Below are 19,945 nucleotides of genomic sequence, written 5' to 3'. Positions count from 1 at the left end.
TTATTCAGATATGTATCAATTTACAGAGTGCTCCATGTCAAGGGAAGAGTTCTATTTTACATATACCTGCTCAAAATTAGTACAGTATTCTGAAATGGCTCCTCACTGAAATAAGCCCTGACATCAGCTGCTATCTTTTTATAACTTAACACATGGCTGCCAGTATTTCTGCTTATGAAGAATGCAGTCTGGAGAATATGATCTTGACTGCCACAGTCTAATAACTCAAACATGAGGCAGCTAAAATGGATGTTTTCATAAATTCATCTCTAACACTAGGTTGGTGACTTTGTATTCTGCAGGGGTTTATTTGTCTTCTGCACTGACTGTACAGGATTAATAAGAGACAAAGACAGGGAACTAGGAAAAAATGGTTTTCTAGATCTCTAACCACACTTCCCACAGAACCTACATGTTATTTTTTTTAAAGCGTCAAAAAAACCCCAACCCAACACAACCACCCCATGGCTTAGGATTCATACTAAAAACCAAAAAAGAGCAGCAAAATGCAAACCAAACCTGAACACCATTAGGCATTTTTGCTGTAACTATTGGGTTAAATTAGTGGCAGCACTGATCTACACTGTTTGCTTCCACAGCATTGTAACACATTTGAAAAGAACTGTCCCCTCTTTTAAAAAAGGACAGGGATGAAACGCTTCATTACAGAAATGGAATGATACACAGGTATTCTGGGATGAAACGCTTCATTACAGAAATAGAATACCTGTGTATCATTCCAATACAAAAATATTATACTTAGGCATACATGTGTGTGCACATACACACTACTCCCAGCCTCAGGGAGTTCCACAGATTCAAATACCAACATCACACATTTAAGGATCCGAAACTGGCACTTTATTGTTCAGGGAATAGAGAGTTGGCTATCACCTCACTACCAAATATTAGATCTTTTTAAAGATGCTATGATGCCTAAGGGTACTGAAAGACTAAGGGAGCTCTAGGAGATGCGTAACTCCCAAAGGCACAGAGAAAATGAAAAGCAAGAAGTTGCTCATGTGCTTTCCAGAAACCCAGACAATTTCAAAAATGTAATATATTTCAGAAGCAGAAAAAATTGAGGTGGGGTGGTAATAAAGAGCGACTTAGATATGGAAACAGACAAGATGCTGCCTCGTATGAAAATGCAACTAGTGGATAGCACTACATTTCCGAACCTACTGAACACCAATAAACCAGAAACTCCTGGAGGGCACGCATGCCTGGACCTCAGTAATCAAATCCATGCCTGAAAAGATTGGGGCACACTCTCCTCAGCAATATGGGATAAAAGTGATTCGGGGGTTTGGTTGGCTTTTTCTTTTTTTTTTTTTGGTCTCCATAGCAGTTGCTAGAACATCTGAAGCGACCACAATAAAAATTAACAAATCCAAGATCCCTCAGAGGATATGAAGCTGACTGCAGTGCAAATCAGATGGCCTCCAGCACAGAAAGTTACTGGAGGGAAACAATCTAGTGAGAAGTTACATAAAATGGACATGTTATAGACGTCCTTGCACACTCCTCAAAATCTTGTGTCACTGGTTACTGCAGGAGTCTCCTAACTACTGATGCTCAAGGTGTCAGGGCTGTTTCAGAGTATGCGGGGAACAGTGCTACCGGATCCCCAGGCTGGGGAAAGTGGGAGCATTCAAAACACGCAATGATTATGCCCTGAGGTACTTGTCACAAGACCTGACGTTACGGGATGGACACAGGGATTGACAGCTTCCTGAATCACGCTCAGCCACACTCCGGAGATCCTGTCATTTAAAAAGGAAGCTCAACATTTCATTTAAAAGTCATGCAATATAAGACTTCACAGAGGAAGGGCTAGAACTGAAGTCAGTTTTCCAAAGTCAAATGCTTCTGGTTTTCAGCATGAGTCATTCCATGCCACTCATCTCCTGGTTTTAAGTCCTGCGCCCTGTGCAAATGCCCCCAAGTTTTTCAGGGGTGGAAAGAGGAAGTCTGCTGAAGCGCTGTTCTTCAAATGGAAAGTTCTTGTCACGGTTAATCTGCAGCGGTGACTGGAATAAGAAGTTCATTAGTGCTTTACAGGAGAAGGTTGCTCTCAGTTGCAAGATTCCACTTGGCCTGACAGCATCACGTTTCTTGCCACAAAGGATGGGCACGGACGCAAGGGCAGATGGCTGTTTTGTGCCGATGAGGGATCAGTCCCGTGAACACAGCCTTATTTTCCAGAGTCCCACAGATGTTCCTCAGGAAGGGGTGCTCACGGTGGCTTTTCAGCCCCTTGTCCCAAAGCCATCTGTACCAGACTATACCCTTCCTCCCTTCCCCCTGCCAGAAACATAACAGCAGTGATTCACTCCGCAGCCCACAGACCTTTCTTTCCATTCCTCCCAAAAAATTACCCTCAATTCAACTTCCTAACCCGCAACTACTGCGGAGTCCTCGGTCTGACAATTCCCCCTTTGCTCAATAAGCATTTTCTGCCAACTTCCCCGCTTGCCTTGGCCGCCGGTACTCTGCCCCACACCACAGATGCCACAGGTAGGCTCTTAGCACAACAGAACATCTGACTGTACCTACCCCTTCTTGTTCAGACACCAACGGGAAATTAAGAAAGAGAAGATACACCCCAAAAATCTTCAAGTATTAGGTAAGACCACCTGAAGAAGTGTTCATTGTAACAGTCATTCAAACACACAGCAATACTGCATGGATGGGCAAGTCAATCGTTCCAGAAGAGAAACTAAATGCCAGGTTTAGGCCTTCATATTTGACAGAAAGGGTCACAGGGAACTTTGCAGCAGGCCTTGATTTGATCCCACTATTTTATTGCACCATACACTCTGGAGAAGCTCAGACTGAGAGATAATGATATACTGTCATTTAACAGGTCTGTTCCTATGGGAAGCAGCGATTGCCAAGATCTTATCATGGGCCACAGAAGTGCACAGTAATCTATCTACTGAGGCAGTCACATGAAGGAAAGCAATTCACCACAAGTATATAGACTTATAAAAAAGTAATTCTAGCTTAAGAGCTTAAAAAAAAAACCCAAAACAACAAACGTTTCCTCTTAAAGCCAGAACTGAAAAAAAAGATGACACCGCTGTAAAAGGTGGAAGAGTCAAAAAAAACTCCCAACCCTTACAGTAAAGCCAACTGAAAGCTGCTGCTTTCTGCGATGTCATTGCAGGCTGATTTCAGAATGGAAATACTCCTGTAATTGTACGATTTGGCAAAGACCTGTACAGAAAACCACAAGAAAAACAGGTAGAACTAAGGGATCCATAATAAACAGCTACTTTACACAAATGGGAAAAGGTCTTCAGATTCAGCGTGTAAGGGAGCAAACTGAGTCACTGAGAAGCAGTGAGCTGACTCCTCAACAAGAGAACCTTGCTAAGATAATAAAGCACATCTAGATCAACTGTTCATTCAACCCACTTCGACAGGGAAGAGTGGATTTCTTATCCTGTATTAAATTTTACATCGGGTATTTGGACAGGGACAAGGAATGAGGATGTAATTTGTAGGTAACCAGAAGGCCATGTAAAGATCAGATGAATGAACAGACAACTGCATCACATAACATTAATCTTAACAACAAGCTGCAGAATTTTAGACAGATAAATGAAATAAATGTAGATTTTAATACCCTTTTAAAACGTTTATATAGTTTCAAGTAAAATATGGTAGTACTGATTTGCTTATTAATCTCTCCCAAAAAAAGCCAGTAGGCTGGTATGCCAAGCTTCTTACTGAGGTTAAGTAGCACAGAGAGAGAGGAAAAGACAGGCTTGTTTAAAGTTCAACAACACTATTAGGTGAGGTTAAAAAAAAAAAAAGGGGGGGGGGGGGGAATCACACATTTGCAACGTGGTTTTCCTAGAAAGCCCCTTGCTAATTCAGCACTATGTGGGCAATCTGGAACAGGTTGTAGCAGCGCAGCGTAAGCAATGTTTCTGACACTAGTCAGCTGGTTGCAGGCACGGAAATAAACCCCCAGGAGAATGTAAACTGGGCATGATCCTGTTATTAAATCATATCAGCACTTGCGAGAGTGTACTCATTTTTTCTGGGCCCATGCTTATTGCAGCCAGCAAATATTACAGGTTGTTTCTCAGCGCTGACTAGTTTCAACGCGCCTAACTGTAGAAATTTAAGAATTATGAAAGTAAATCTTGCAGTACTTTATTGTACCCACTTCATCATGGTGGGTAACCGAACACTGTAAATGCTCAACTAAACACTTGCACCTGAATGGTTCTACAACTGGGGTATGTGCTTCCAGCTGGGAGAAAGTCATAGACATGTCTCATTTCCAAATTTTAACAGTATCATATTTATTTTGCATGTTGTCAAAGGAAGCCGTTGCTGCAGAATAAACCACTGCAGTTCTGCAGAACTCGGTATTGCTTCAGTGTCATTACCTGCAATGAGCAAAAACCGATTTTTCAGTTCTGGTTGGTTTTGAGGGTTGCAGCTGAGCCAGGGCAATCAAAAGATCTAAACTCTAATATTAGGTTAAAGAATTACATGAGACTTCTCGAATTTCAGTAAGTTCAAAATACAGTTTGTCCTTGAAATTTATGACCCATAACAGAAGAAGTTCAGGGTAGCTGGCAGGAACACTCTACTTCTGCCGTTGTGTAGCCATGTACTCGCTGCCAAAACAGGAAACAACTGACAGAGGGTCAGTATAACAAAACAACTCAAGTTCCCTTCTTCTTCACATCCACCTCTGTTTTTCCTCCCAGATATTCAATCTGCTCCAGAAGGACATCTTAAGACATTATTGGAATGATAGAGACTTTTAAGAAGATGAAATGGCTTTTTCTTGACAACTGTTGGGCAAAAGAAAAGCACTGCTATCTGTATCATCCAAGTCAGTGCCAGGAAATAAACCACGCTCTCATTAAAGTGTCAAGAGGTTCTAACTCAGTAACTCTTCTCCTACAAGAAAAATAACCACGGAGATGAGATCCAGATCTTCATTTGCCCAAACATCAGAGGTCTCCAGATAGAGAGTTTTGGTTTAACATCAGCTCAAACAGACTGGTGGATCTGACAGCCCAGATAACTACATAATTCCTAGAGGAATTTAGTCTGTGTAGCAAATCCAGACTTTTGTTTGTTCGCAGTATGGGTTTTGTACGAGTTTAAAAACGTGTCATTCCTGGCCTGTAGGATATTCTAGGCTTCATAAACTGACAACTGTGGTTATAAACAGAGTCCTCCTTTCCTAGTTACCCAATGTTTTTATTCTGACATCGCACAAACCACCTAACAGCATTATAGCTCTTACAGAGCTACCACCACACACAAAAACAACGAGGCGAAGAGCGTGTGCGGACTTCGCAGGCATCAGGGCAGGTGGGGAGGGGAGGAAAAGAAGACATAAAACCTGTAAGTACGAGAAGGTGAGAGAAGGATGAGAAAAGCTTCTTCTCACACCTTTTCCCAGCAAAACCAGATCACTGTGCGGCATAGCCAAGATACTGTCGAGAGTTTAGACAAGCTGCAGAGGACAAGCTGCAAACTGGAAACAGAAGAACAAGAGATGCCCTTGGAGCCCCTGCAGACAGTTTACAGTTTCTCAAGGGGATCTGACTTCATGACATAAGAACCATGGAATAACTTTTTATTCATACTCACTCAGAATCCTCTACTATCGCTCAGAGATACTACAGTGTTAATAACCTCCGTTAACGTTTAGAAAACAAGACACTATTATCGCCCCAATTACTGGCATAACCCACTACCACCATTTAAAATAAATGAGCTCATCTGATTAAATAAATTAATAAATAAACGCAAGACTCCTGCTTTTGAGAGCCCCTTTTCCAGCAAGGTCTACAATGCGGTAGGCTGAGTTTCAAGCTATCTACATCATTCCCTGTGCACTGTTTTATCATCTGTGTAGGTACACTGTTTACTTTCATGGTCATCAGTCACTAACATTTACTGCTTTTTGAACAAGTTGGGCTTGGTTTGGGTTTCATGTTTTTAAAAAGATCAAACAGTTACATATTTCCCCTGTTCAATCTCTCAAAATTATGCAAATATTTTCAAACACTTGCTAGGCTTCCAAGTATTTAAATTCACTTACATGGGTCTCAGACAGCAGCCCAGGTTAATATACCAATTTGAACATCGGTGTATTAACACTAATTAACATACAGTGAACACTGAGAAGTTCTGTGTATAAATCCAGAAAGCCTGACTCATTTATAAAGCTTAGTGTTCTGCACAGAAAAAAAAACCCAACACCAAACCAGTCTTTTAAAAGTTTGGAGAAAATATTTTGTTTGAACAATTTCAGGAATTGTGCTAGAACAAGGTCAGAAGACTTCAGATAAAAGCTAATTAGCCTGGTTTGCACAGTTAATACCACTAGTAACAGCTGGTACTCCTGTATGAATTTCCAAATTTAAAAAAAACCACAACAATCTGGCTTATAGAAATAATTTCTTTTGTAAAAATCCACTGTGAAACGGAGATTAAAAACTCCCAAAAGCTGTCTAACAGCAGCTAATTGACACTGTATCTCTCAGTAACCAGAGCCCTATTTACTAAAAGATAGTAGAAGGCAATGCCACGTTGACATGGTTTAATCTGTAACAGTTCCATCCAAAAACCCTTTGGCAGAAGGATTAAGTATTTTTTATGTAGCTGGCATTTGATCAAGCTATGAAAACCCACTTCATCTTCAGTTATAGCCAGCAAAATAAAATCTAGATTTCGCCCTGACTTTAACCAGGTAATTTGATTGATGAAAATCCTTATGGAGCACATGCATGCTCAACACATGCAAAGGATAAACCTACTTCTGGTTAAGTTCAAGGTGACTGGGTACCCAGATGCACCTACAAACTGACCAGCAATTCATGGTCATTTATTTAAAACCTGGGCTATATTGCTTGGAAGAGTGATGAAAGCAACTTGAAAGTAGTTACAGAAGAACAGTAACAGAAAGGATTTAGGGAGAGCTTTATGCGAATCATGGGAAGTGTAGTAACAGGTGTATGCAAAAAAAACCCTGGAACAGTTGATTTCAATCTCTTTTTAATAATAAAGACACACAGAAGAAAGCAACTTGAAAGTAGTTACAGAAGAACAGTAACAGAAAGGATTTAGGGAGAGCTTTATGCAAATCATGGGAAGTGTAGTAACATGTGTACGCAAAAAACACCCCTGGAACAGTTGAGTTCAATCTCTTTTTAATAATAAAGGCACACAGAAAATGTTTTGATTTGGTTAAATCTGGAGGAGTCAAGCAATTCTGACTGTCTTAGTATTTTGGCAATAAGCACAAGTTTTATGCTAATCAAGTAAAGGAGTATTTCGTTCTCCATATAAAGTTTTTGCACTTCAATGCAACAGAGCTCTAACATGTCCCTACATTATTAACCTATGTAGTGTTTTAGCAGATGTTCTCTAAAACAAAATTTTGAAGTAATCTATAAACACTAACAACATATTTAAATAATCATAACTCCTTTTTATGGTAAAACAACAGTTCCACTCTAACTCCTAAATTCCATGAAGTTTTACATGCTGTCTTAAATGCTGCATAATTAAAACCAAGAAAAACAAAATCTGAAAATTAATTTTTCATTAAAAACAAAAGGAGCAGACACAGGAGGGGAAAAAAGAAAAAGTGTCAGTCTTGTTCATCCCTAAATCTTAACACAAGAGAATCAAAGAGAAAGAAGGAATAAACTGAAGTACTACTCTAAGTTTTTCACTCTGTCTCAGGATCTATCATCAGGTTCTTTACCTGTCATGACAGACATATGGATAGCCTGTTCTTGGAGCCCTGAGAAAACGTTATTCTACTAGGCAGCTGCTAATTTATTTTCAGAAGATCAAGAAAATGCACTGAAATAAAGGCAGGAAAATAGCAAGAATTCTTGTTCTACGTAAGCACAAACCAGTTGTAAACTTCATCACCATTACAGGAATTAACCCAGAATCATTCTTATTCAGATTTAAATCTCACCTTTAAAAAACCCACAACCTTCAAGAAAAAAAAAAGCTTTATTATTTTCAGTTATTTCAAGTGACGTTTAAAAAAAATACCATTACAGGAATTAACCCAGAATCATTCTTATTCAGATTTAAATCTCACCTTTAAGAAAACCACAACGTTCAAGAAAAAAAAAAAAGCTTTATTATTTTCAGTTATTTCAAGTGATGTTTAAAAAAAAAAAAATCACTTATGCTTTGTTAATATCAGAAGTTTCACTTTGGGCAGAAATCGACATGCAGAAAGTGAATCAGTCGAGCCTGACTTCCTGTAAATTAATTTCAGTACACCGAAACAAGCACTTTTAAAATCTGGAAGCAGAAGAAGGTTCCTGTAAAGGCACACAGTTCCATTTCATATCTCCCTTCACACAGAAGGCATCATCATTTGATCTATACAGGTACAGGCCACCCGAGCATGTGATCTGCTGCAGAGACAAAAACTGGCTCATAATTAGGCTCCCAATTCCTGTCAGCTGTACAACAACAGGAGTGAGCAATGAAAATCATCACCAGACCCAGTCTGAAGTTGCCTTTTCCCCACTCCTCCACATGTCCCCTCTGACAAACTGTCTCCTTCATTTTGATAAAACACACCAAAAAGTCACCTGCAGGTTTATGGGTTGTAGGTTTGTTTGCTGGGGTGGGTTGAGTGTTTTTAAATCACATAATTCCTTATAAAACTACAGTTGCTAGCTTCTTGTTATTTATTGAAGACTTAAATGTTAAAAAAAAAAAAAAAGACAAAAGTATACCTGAGATCTTTTGCTTGAATTACTGTTTCAGAATTTAAACTTGGCCTGGCATCTGAAGAACATACTTGGATCCAAGTGACATCCCACAATCAGACCCACTTCTGGCACTATCACCACCTGAGTGCCCTCATCAGGCAACAGATGCAAGGTCTGATCAGTTAAAAGCTGAACAGATCTTCACTGATTCTTTTTCCTCACTTCCCACTCTTGACCCCATGGGCATACTGCCCACTAAATAGCATGTAAACGTTCCAAATACCTGACATTTTTATTACTATTGTTGACGAGGAATTTGAGAGGCTGCTAAGGCACTAGGTATTGTACCAATATAGAAGGACAATATAATCTTTTGCCTAACGAGAGACGCCAGGCAGTTTGGCACTGGATCTACTGTCACTGTTTAAGGCCCCCTAAATCAGTTGGGGAGACTGCAAACATGCTCCTCTAATGAACTGTAACAGACCTGCTACAATTACCGAAGGAAGTTCTGTGGTCTTGATGAGTAATATCACACTTCCCAAGTCCGAGAGCAAGCAGCTCTGCACTTCAGAGGAGCTGAAGTTTGAAGTCCTTCTACTAAGCCTTGATTAAGTTTTTTTAAAAGAGACTTCATTTTAGATTAAAACATATTCTTCACATTCACTGAACTACAAATGAAACTTGCCTGTGGTATTTGTGTCCTTTCACCTTTTCCTGGAAAGTATGTTGACTAAAAGCCAAACAAACAGCACAGCACTTCAGCTGCTTAAGAGACAAACACCACGGTCATTCTGCTCGGGACAAATATTGTAAAGAAACAAAATAATGTTACAAATGTTTGGTTTTTTTTAAAGAAATGCCAACATTTGTGTGTTTGTCTTATCAGCAGTTTAAACATCCACCCTGGCAGAGCTACCACAGCATTATTTTTAATCCTTTCATAGATTACGTGAGTTAAACACATCTAGATTACTAATTGCTGCTTTAGTAATACTGGTCACATTAACAGAAGACTGGTCAAGTCCAGTATTGCCTATCTACAGTAATATATGCTCATCAATAACTTGCAGAACTTCTTAAAATAACCAACTGCCAAAGAGAAAAGGGCAGGCTAGAATTCCCAGGATATCTTAATTTTGTCAAGGTCATTTTCAAATTAAAACATCACAGGTGAGATAGGAATCTAACTGTCAGCACACACCACAGCTAGACATGACCAGAGAAAACAAAGTCAGCATTACAACAACATCTTAGCAAGCCAGCGCTCTGGTTTAAGAGATGGAGTCCCACCGCACGGAACGTCCCTACAGCATGGCCCGTGCATGGCCCTCTGGTTTAAGAGATGGAGTCCCACCACACGGAACGTCCCCATAGCATGGCCTGTGCAAGAGGCTCGCACAGTCACTTCCCTGATGTGTTTATGAAGTTACCCATGAAAGCATAACACAAGTCAGAGCTCCCAAACAAAGGGTGATTCCTCAGGCATTTCAATTGCTATGATACTTGTATCACAGTCCTTCCCCCAAGGAAAAACAGTTTTGCCGTGAAGCCAGAGCGCAGAGTATGAGCTCACTACTAGGCCATGGAGGCCTGTCCTAGGAACTGACCTTAAGGAGAGTGACAAAGTGTTTACACAGCAGTCCCAAAATACCAACCACAAATACGATGGGAACACAGCCTCACCAACTAATTAGCTTTCCCTTTTCACCCTAATTGGAACTAATTAGGTATCATCCATGAGGTATGAGGAATTGTAGTTAGCAGTAGGGCCATGAAGGGGCCCTAAGGGACAGGTGAAGTATCTGCAAAATACACGACCTCAGTAACAGTTGTGATGTGGGTAAAATTACCATCTACTACAAGTCATCATGTCTCCAAAATCCATCATTTTGCCTATCCAGCAGGGGTATTTTATAGTTCTAATCCTCAAGGCAATCCAAACAAGTCAGACAAAGAACAGTTGTTTTCTTAAACAAACTTCTAGCAGTAAAGTCTTTTGGGGTTTGGTTTGGGTTTTTCCAGAGAGTTTGATTTCACACCATACATTTAGCACCAGGGCAATTCCCTGGAAAGCATCTGCTTCCCTGAATAAGATCACAAGGATTATTAACCCTGGATTTGGCAGATAGGAACATGCTTTTTACAGGTTCCAGCTTGTTCTGCAGCATTAATTTCTGCTGCAGAAGGATGATGAAGTTCAAATAGAAAAAAATGACACCTCCCTCTCAAATGGTGCCATATCTACACTGAGGTGGCGGTCATCACTTACCAAGAATGAAGACCAAAGACAGGTTACACATACTACTTGAAAACAGGAAATAAGATATCTCAGAAATTTTGGTGGGTGCTTAAAATGAATATGAAAATCTAAGTGGAATGAGAGACAATTTGATCAAAAGTAAAAAAATTCACCAATGTCAGAGAGGTCTTACAAGACTACATGTGCCTGAAAACAGAAAATCTGAATTTTAAAGAGCTCCAGTGTTCTCCTCGTATTTACTTATTAAGCTCTCTACAAATTCAACAACTTGACACCTTAACAACCACAGTCAATGCAATGAGTAATAGGGAAAGCAGGAGATTTCATACACACCAAGATTAATCTTCAATTAATTTTTGCTTTGCTGTTAACACAACATTAGTATTTGTATGCAAAGGGAAAAGATAGGCTGTATGTAAGAATATGCACACATATAATCCTTTGCAAGTTCATTGGAGACTTGTAAGCTACAAAAATATCCTTGTAGGACATACAAAGGAAAATATCATACATTTTTTCACATCACTGCTATTATCCTTTGGATGCCCTAATGTCAAGTTTGTTGTTGTTGCTGGCATTACCTTCGAAAACAAACATTTCTGTGACTTGGACTGCTAAAACATGAAAGGGTTTCAGTGAGAAAGAGGTGGGCCTTTATGCTTGCCTAGTGATTTACATCTACCCAGTCCCTTCTGGACAGCCAGTTGTGTCCTCCCTCAAGAGTACTGCCAATGCACCGGTTCAGGAAGAACCCCACTGAAGACAGAAGACACCTCTTGGTTGCTATTACGGACACTACTGGTGTTCTCCAAGCAGATTAGTTTTCATCCGCAATGCCCAAACTCATTAGGTTTCTAACTTAGGAGTCAATGTTTCTCACTACCATTTTTGGAATCCAACCACTTCGCTGCAATGCTCTTGGGTTGACAGCTGTGTTGGAACAACCATATGTTTCTCCTTTCAGAAGGGAGGCTATTTCTCCGAGCAATTTTTTTAGGCTTTTGTAGGAATGCTTTTGTCTTCCCTGGTCTCCAGAGGCAAGGGAAGCAAGTTTTAGATTAGGTGCCCTACCCCATCATTAGCACTACAGAAAAAAGAATTGTCATTGGAAGCAGAGCCATTCACAGCCATGGGAGCCAGGCCTGGAAATCATGTGTTTCCTTTACGTTTATGGTGAGAAAAGTCTTTCTCAATACAAAAGCACTTCTAGATTAATTGTCAATGGCCTATTTTCCATGATGACACAAAACCAGAAACAGAAGGATTATTACTTCGGAATCAGAACTTCCGGAGTTTGCCTCGTTTTATTTTCTTGTTTTGAGTTGGTCTGAATGTCTCTTACCATCATAAAAAACAGAAGTGAAAACAAGTTTTTATGAAAACAGCATTAATTTAAAGGATCATTTTCTACACCCAGCACTGACTACAACTAAACTCAGATCTTATCTACTGCAATTTAGAGGACACAGTGAGCAAACTATTGGTGATAAAATAAGCAAATAGGAACTAAAATAATGTTTCTAAGACGTAATTCTGATCTCAAGTTAAATGTTACATATGCCTTTACAAAGTACATCAGTTAAAGCAGTTTTAGAAATCAGCTTGCCATATGTTATGTTAAAATTAGACGGATTTTTTTTTTTAAAGCAACAAATTTATGTATGAAATATGTCTATTCCATGCACACAGATTTTGAGGAATGCTTCTGCTCATCCCAGAATCTTGTATCAAATAAAGCTTATTAGATGCAATTTTGAAGTTAACCATGACAATCTCACAGATGTGTAAACACTTTACACAGTGTAAGCTCCACCAGAGTTTTTTTTCCAAATGTTTACTGGTGCAGTTATTTCAGAGTCTGCAGAAGCAGTTAGTTAACAGCAGTGAATTTTAGATTTCAGGACAGAATCTACAGCAATTTTTACAGGATGTGTACAATGATCGTATCTCAAGGATCAACAGAAAAGCATTTTGAATGCAAACAACAGCATGCAAGAAATTCTCGTCTAGTGAAGAAAGGCAACTTTCCTGGAGGCCATATATGCGAGACAGACTACACGTAAACAACTTACAGAAAACAATTACTTCATCACAGCGCTCATGCCTTTTACTGTGAGGAAGCTTTCAGTTTGAATTGATAGAAGCCATAGACATGACTTCAGTGTAACACAGCCCACATGCCAAGAAAGTGTTCTGTTGTGTCCATCTATTCACACTTTGTTTGAGTTAAAAAGTAACGGACTGGTTGCACTAAATGTGTTTATTGTACCTAGTTTGTCAGTGTGATAAATACACATTAATATAATTTTTCAAAGTAATAGCATGGGTACCATTGAGAACTAGAGACATTATAAGCTGGCTAAAAATAGTAATTTGGATTCCTAGCTTAGTCAGCTTGGCAGAAACAGCTGTGTGCACAGCAACCTCTAATTAGTTTGCATATTATAAGAGTTCCAAAGGTTATTTCCCTCTCAGAAACCTACTAAATTAGCCTTCACAGCACAATACTGTCACCATATCAAATGCACCAGCAACAGATGATTCAGACTTTAGAGACTCAGCACTATTTTTTCTGTAATGTTTCATTTATAAAGGCATATATACTTATTTGATAAGGTAAAGACAATCAATCTCCTCTCTATCTGGAACATTCAGAAGAGCCTGTCTTGAAAGGAAAAGGTCCAGTTCATAGCTGCTTGCTTATGAACATGCACTCCTTGTTTATTTAAAGAGCTCTGAACTCCAGTTTCAGTAGTCAAGGCACAACAGTGTTCTCGTAGCTCCTGTACCTGTTCAGCAGCAAAAGCACGGAACAGATAGGCCTGAACACACTTCTCAAAAACAGCATGCCAGGACTGCCATGAAGGTGTTTTGTGAGCCAGAAACTACTTTTTCAGCCAAACTGTGCATTTAATACTGTATCATGACCACAAAGCCGAAGTTTCTGCGACTTCATCTTCTGAATACATTCCATGTCACAGGTGAGACTTTCAAAATGCTGACTGTCCTACCAACAGTGAAAATATCTCATTGAATCTACGTGGCAGAGGCAGCGGTGAGCCAATGTTGAACATGCTTGAATATGAATTAACAGCCAGATTTTTAAATTAAAACATAGGTGGCTCTACATGTACCAGATTCTTACTCTGCAGAAACAGGTCTATCAGTGATGAAGAATGAAAGATGAGGAGCAACACGCATTATCACAGTGCATTTAAAACTGGCATTCACAAAATAAGCCATATTTAAGACATCACATTTTTGGTTTGAATATATTATCTTGGTTATTTTATTAGTATTTTTATAAACAGGAAAGGTAAGACAATAGTTTCTTGAAATATGTCTGTTGGTGAGAGGATGTTTTTAAAATCTACTTCTTCTAGAGAAAACTATGAAAAACTACCATAATATAAAAATCTGTGTTAAACCTTTAAAAGAACTAGCAAAGCAATGCCAGTAAGTGTTTAATATGAAAAAGATCGGACTCTGACTGCAGTTCCTTAGTGTTTCAAAGGAACGACCAGAGTTTAAAGCAATTTTTTTTTAAGTATCACAGCTAAGGAGTGTCACTTTGCATAGATTATTTCATTCACGTTGGGTACTCCAATAATAGACAAGCTAAATAAAACTTTCTGATATATTTGCAAGTGTTAAAGGAATAAGGTCACATCATGACTATGACGTGGCACATACTCAGACCATGTCAGTATTATTTTTGCATTTAAAATACTGCAGGACAGGCAACAGCCATATTTCCAATTTTCTACTAATTCCATCAAAACCTCCAAGTTATGAGCTCGTATGCAGAGGAAGTACTAAAACACACAAGAAAGGAAGTGGCAGGAATTGTTAAATAGGAAGTTGTGAACTCCGCATTACCTGTTTACAAAAAAAAGAAGAAAGAAAAAAGATATCTACATCTTATTTAGTGGTAAACTTCATTTCCTTGAAGACGTTTGTACTGTACGTTGTTTTACTGCCTTTCTTGACACACAACTTTTAAGTTAAAATTGTGAAAGGTATTACTAGATTTATTTAGTAACAAGAAACCCAGTTCATTCACAATGATGAACCATGTTACCACAAGTACCAGCTCCATAATGTAAGCGGGTTTCCCTCCCACCCTCTTTCTTCCTGACAAATCAGGGTATAGTAAAAAAATCCCAACAAGTTCTAATCTATGACGTAAGCATCCTTCAGTCTGTTGGCCATTAGTAAGAACACAGGCAATGGAACTAAAGATTCATCCTGCCAAAGCACACTAATTACATTATTACCGAAAGCTTTTTAACATTTCCAACATAATGAGATTCAAGTTTAAAGAGAACCTACAATTAACAGGATTGCACAAACCATGTTCATGCCTCTGCGTGCAGAGAAAGGCCAAACTCGAGCTCTGCTCTACAACAAAACCAGCAAATAGCTATGCTTTCAGTAGTTATGTTTTTCAGCATACTTTAAGTAGCTGTAACTGCTTAACTACCATTCCCACAAAGAAGTTACACGTATCCCTACTTAAACTAATTTCAAGAAAGACTTTTGGACTGAATTGTGAAGAAACACACTGGATTACAAATTTGAATGAACAGTTTGTTTCAGCTGGGATCTGAGTAACATGGCTGTTGCTGTTACATTCACAGATGCCCATTTCACTGTACTTATAATATTCAAATTTGGAAAGGAAAATTTTAGTGATGATTAAGAGCATACTGAATGGATTGAATGGTGCAACCTACAGGTTGCCAAGCTACTGCAATGCACACAAAAACCTGCTGAGAACAAACAGTACTGCTGAAAACAGATGTTAGATAAAGCAGAATTAGGATAGTCCTGTTTTCCCACATGACTGTCTAATAAGTGTTTAGGAAACCAATCTAAGCTAGTTCAGTATTAAAGCTTAGAACTTTCTAAACCTGAGATGAACAGCTCACAGTCTATGGACCAAATACAGCTTTGGGGATCAAACACTGCAGATGTTAGATAAAGCAGAATTAGGATAGTCCTGTTTTCCCACATGACTGTCTAATAAGTGTTTAGGAAACCAATCCAAGCTAGTTCAGTATTAAAGCTTAGAGCTTTCTAAACCTGAGATGAACAGCTCACAGTTTATGGACAAATACAGTTTTGGGGATCAACCAAACACTGGCGCCGTTTCCCCCACCCCACAAACACATGCCTACACGTTTGGTCACCTGGCTGTATGACTGTCAGGTCACGCAAGGGCTGAACAGGCTACGTGACAAACGTACAAGCGTGTTGGTTGATGACGGAGACAGAACAGACTGTCCAGCCTTCACATGGCTCTAGGGCAGAACGGCTGGGCACCTCTGTTCTACACCAAGGTTTAACGGTTGTACTTAAAGCTGAATATTTACGCAAGTACTTCCAGAGTAGTAAACTGTTCCAAGAAAAAAAAAAAAAAAGAGGAAAATCAATACTTTTTTTGGAAAGAGAAACTTAACCCTTAAATGCTGACAGCATGTAATGTTTACTGAACTGACATTCGGGGAAGTTAAGCTAAGTACATCTGAAGTAGGTGTCTGAGCGCTTTGCTTTACTAGCTGCTCTTCACACACAGGTAATAATGCACATGAAGTCTTTAGAGTGGGTATTGATACTGCATTTTACTTATCATAAGCATCGTTTCTAGCGTGTGTTAGCATTTATTCACCTTTCCTGTGTGAGAACTGAAAGTATGTCTTCAGAAAGACAATGTGTAAGAAAATCTACCTATGGTCAACAAGCCTGAGAACTTCCTGTGGAAAGATACAGCCCTTCCCTTAACCAAAAAGCAGCCATACGCTTAATGTTAAAATTTATTCTATATTTTATTATTTCTCCAAGCTGAAAAGCAATACTTTAAGACAACCACAGAAACCTGTTCTACCAGAGATTGTTTTAACTGAGAGCTTTCACCTCCAGCTGTACAGGTCATCTTCTCCCCATCTGAAAGCAACTCCGAGTTTAAAAAACAAATGTCAGTGTTAAACAGGCACATCACATAATCAAGATAAGCTTTTACAGACATCCTAACACAGGACAGATTAGCACTCTGCACTCCAGTACATGAAAAGAACTGCAAAACTCACAAGCCTTCAAAGGGCTATTTAACCCTTCCCATGCTAATGAAGCAGATTTGTGAGTGAAAGTAAGTTGCATGGATCAGCTGAGATAAACCATGTTTTGCATTGCATGCATCTACTAATACTGCTAGTTTAAAATAATTCACTCGGAGAACACCACCTGATTTAGCAAAGCCAACCAACCATCCTAACTTCTATCAAGACAGCATCTTCTGTGGAAACGCAGCCCAGACAGTGCTGCGCCTCACCCACCACACCCCCAGCTCCACTAGACTTGCTGTCATGTTCCACTTCCTGTCAGCCCCAGCCACTTATCAATCTTGACTGAACAGGCTTTGTAATTCGGTGGCTATCTCAAACCCTCATGCGCAGTCTTAGCGTGTGTCTGGAACACTTACAGAAAAACACACAAGTATAAAATGCAGTAACTTCCAAACACCCTAAAAAACAAAAAAACCTTCACCCCCATCACATCCGCTTCCATTCCCATGCCCAGCAAAAGGCTTCTGAGCCCTGATCCACAAAGGTTATCAACTACTGGAATCACACACAAGTACCTCCTATTATACAAACAGTGCTGAGGGCAAAGCATTTTTACTGCAAGATTGGATTATTTTTCTGTATGTATTCTGAGACAGAATTCTGCATGTAGAGTGTTTTATATGGAACACACACAGCTAGCCCCTACGGATGTAGACGTTATTGCATGAAACCAATAAATGTTTGAGTGCTAACTAGGTAGCAATGTTAACTCATTTAGCTACCCTTAAATGATAATAAGCACATAAGTTTTACCACCCAAAATCCCCACTTCATGTGGCAGAGAACTGAGCAGACAGAACAGCCAATAACGAACTTCCTGCTGTCAATCAGTCACAGGGAAGCAGATCGTACAAAGCGATCTAGTAAAGCCTAGCGCAGTGACTTGGCTCCTAATGCAGGGTCTGATTGGTGAGTAAACAAGAAATCAGTGACAAATAAGACATGTCAGTAAATTTCCATGAAGTCTTTCTATTCTGCCTGCTTCTTGACCAGCTTTAAAAAGACTTGTAAGATTAAACCTCTGCACTAATGCTCTCATGTCGGCTAATAAATCCAGGAACTTAGCAGCTGTAAAGATTTTACATATTTTCAACCTCCTGTTCCAATCTTTCACCTCTACTGAAAATGAGTCTGAGGGACACAGAACAAACAAGCTCTAGGACCTGGGGGTACACCCCAAAACCAGCCCTATTCCCAAGCCCCTCAGGGTTTTCAGCCTCAGGGTACTGAGGCAGAACTACCCACGCTATCCGCCGCTTCTGCCGCTGCTGCCCCTACCAACCAGGGCCAGACTGTCACACACTTGTTCACCCTTCAGCTGTCTGTTAGTAGGAGTCAGTTATTAGAGCGATTATTGGAGGTCTGAGAGCAACGGCAAATTATCAACAATCCATCTAATATCGCTCACCGGCAGATCAAACAACCAACCCCTCCAACTCAAGACTGCATTCTTCAGTACACTATAAATTCAGCACAGCTGATGATGTAATATGCAAGGATAAAAAAAGAAAGGTTTGCTGGTTCACAACACGTTCTTCAGATACTCATTGTACTAGTTCTGAAACAGTACAAGGGCAGATCTGCTCCAGCCATGAAACACTCAAGCCAGTTCTGAGGAGATGTCAACACTGGGAATGAAAACATTGTACCAGTTGAAAAAAAGATTCTTGTTCACGTCATACCTCAGACACTGCTGGGCACTGTGCAGTTCTAGGTAGCAACTGCCATTTAGTGTGAAAATTCTCAGCTGTCAGAAGTTAAGGAAACAAATTGGAATGCAACATTGTCACTTAATTAAACTGTAAAGGGAATAACCAAAAATATTTTCTAGAGTTGGGTAGCTGTCCACTCCCCCATCCTTTGCTGGGTAAAACTCTTGCCGTTCTTCTTCCGTTTCTGGAAATATTAAAAAAATACTACAATGTGTGTGTATGTATTTTGGCTGTTTAATAAGTTACGTAGTATTTTTCCAGTTCTTGCTCCAATGACCCACCCCCTGCCACTTTCCAAAAGAAGCTCCTCGTACTAAAACCTCTTGCTCCTATCGGAGTTGTTTTTCCAGTAGCTCCCACCTTTGGTCATTATGCCTGCACAACACAGTGCAAGGATGTACAATTCTACCCAAGGATGGTGGAGCTTTAGTTCTACTTCAGGTAGCTGCAACAACTGTAAAAAGACCAGTGGAGAAAATAGGCCTAACACAGTATAATGGAATCGAGATCTTCTGAACTAGTATGGGTTATTTTCTCTGTCAGAAAAAGGAAGTACCCTTCCTTAGTCAAAGATGCATTTTTAAAATAGATTTCACATTTTACTTCCTGCGATCCCATTAAAAGGTCACCCTGTTTATGCTACTGTAACCTGTTACTGTGGGATTAGAAATGATATAAACAAGCAATTCTCATTCAAATATGCACAAGGGAAGAAGGTTATGAGGACATTCCTCTTTATGTGTAGACCACTTGTTCCGAATAAATATAAAGAATCTGAGAAACAGAGTGTCTTTTGTAGAATGGCTCACAGCATCAAGTACTTGATGAATCAAGCACTTCACAGAAGCAGCATAAAATTCTGGGAACTTGAGATACAAGAAAAAGCACCTGAAAGATCACAAATAGAACAGCTACTTCAAGTGCAAAATGCTACCATTTAGTAGCATTTTTAACAAGCAGTTATTTTAGTACAAAAAGTATAGCGAGCTGTCTGCCCAGAGGGGACAGTTTCCTCTCTGCCTGCAGCCAGATCTGCGTAGTTCCAGCTCGCCATGGTCCAGCATGGAAGCTTTTCTTTCTGTCATTGCATATACTGGGAGAATGCAA

The sequence above is a fragment of the Eurypyga helias genome, unplaced genomic scaffold (genome assembly GCF_000690775.1).
Source record: "Eurypyga helias isolate BGI_N326 unplaced genomic scaffold, ASM69077v1 scaffold16334, whole genome shotgun sequence".
Taxonomy (NCBI): Eukaryota; Metazoa; Chordata; class Aves; order Eurypygiformes; family Eurypygidae; genus Eurypyga; species Eurypyga helias.
This window is presented reverse-complemented; position numbering follows the sequence as displayed.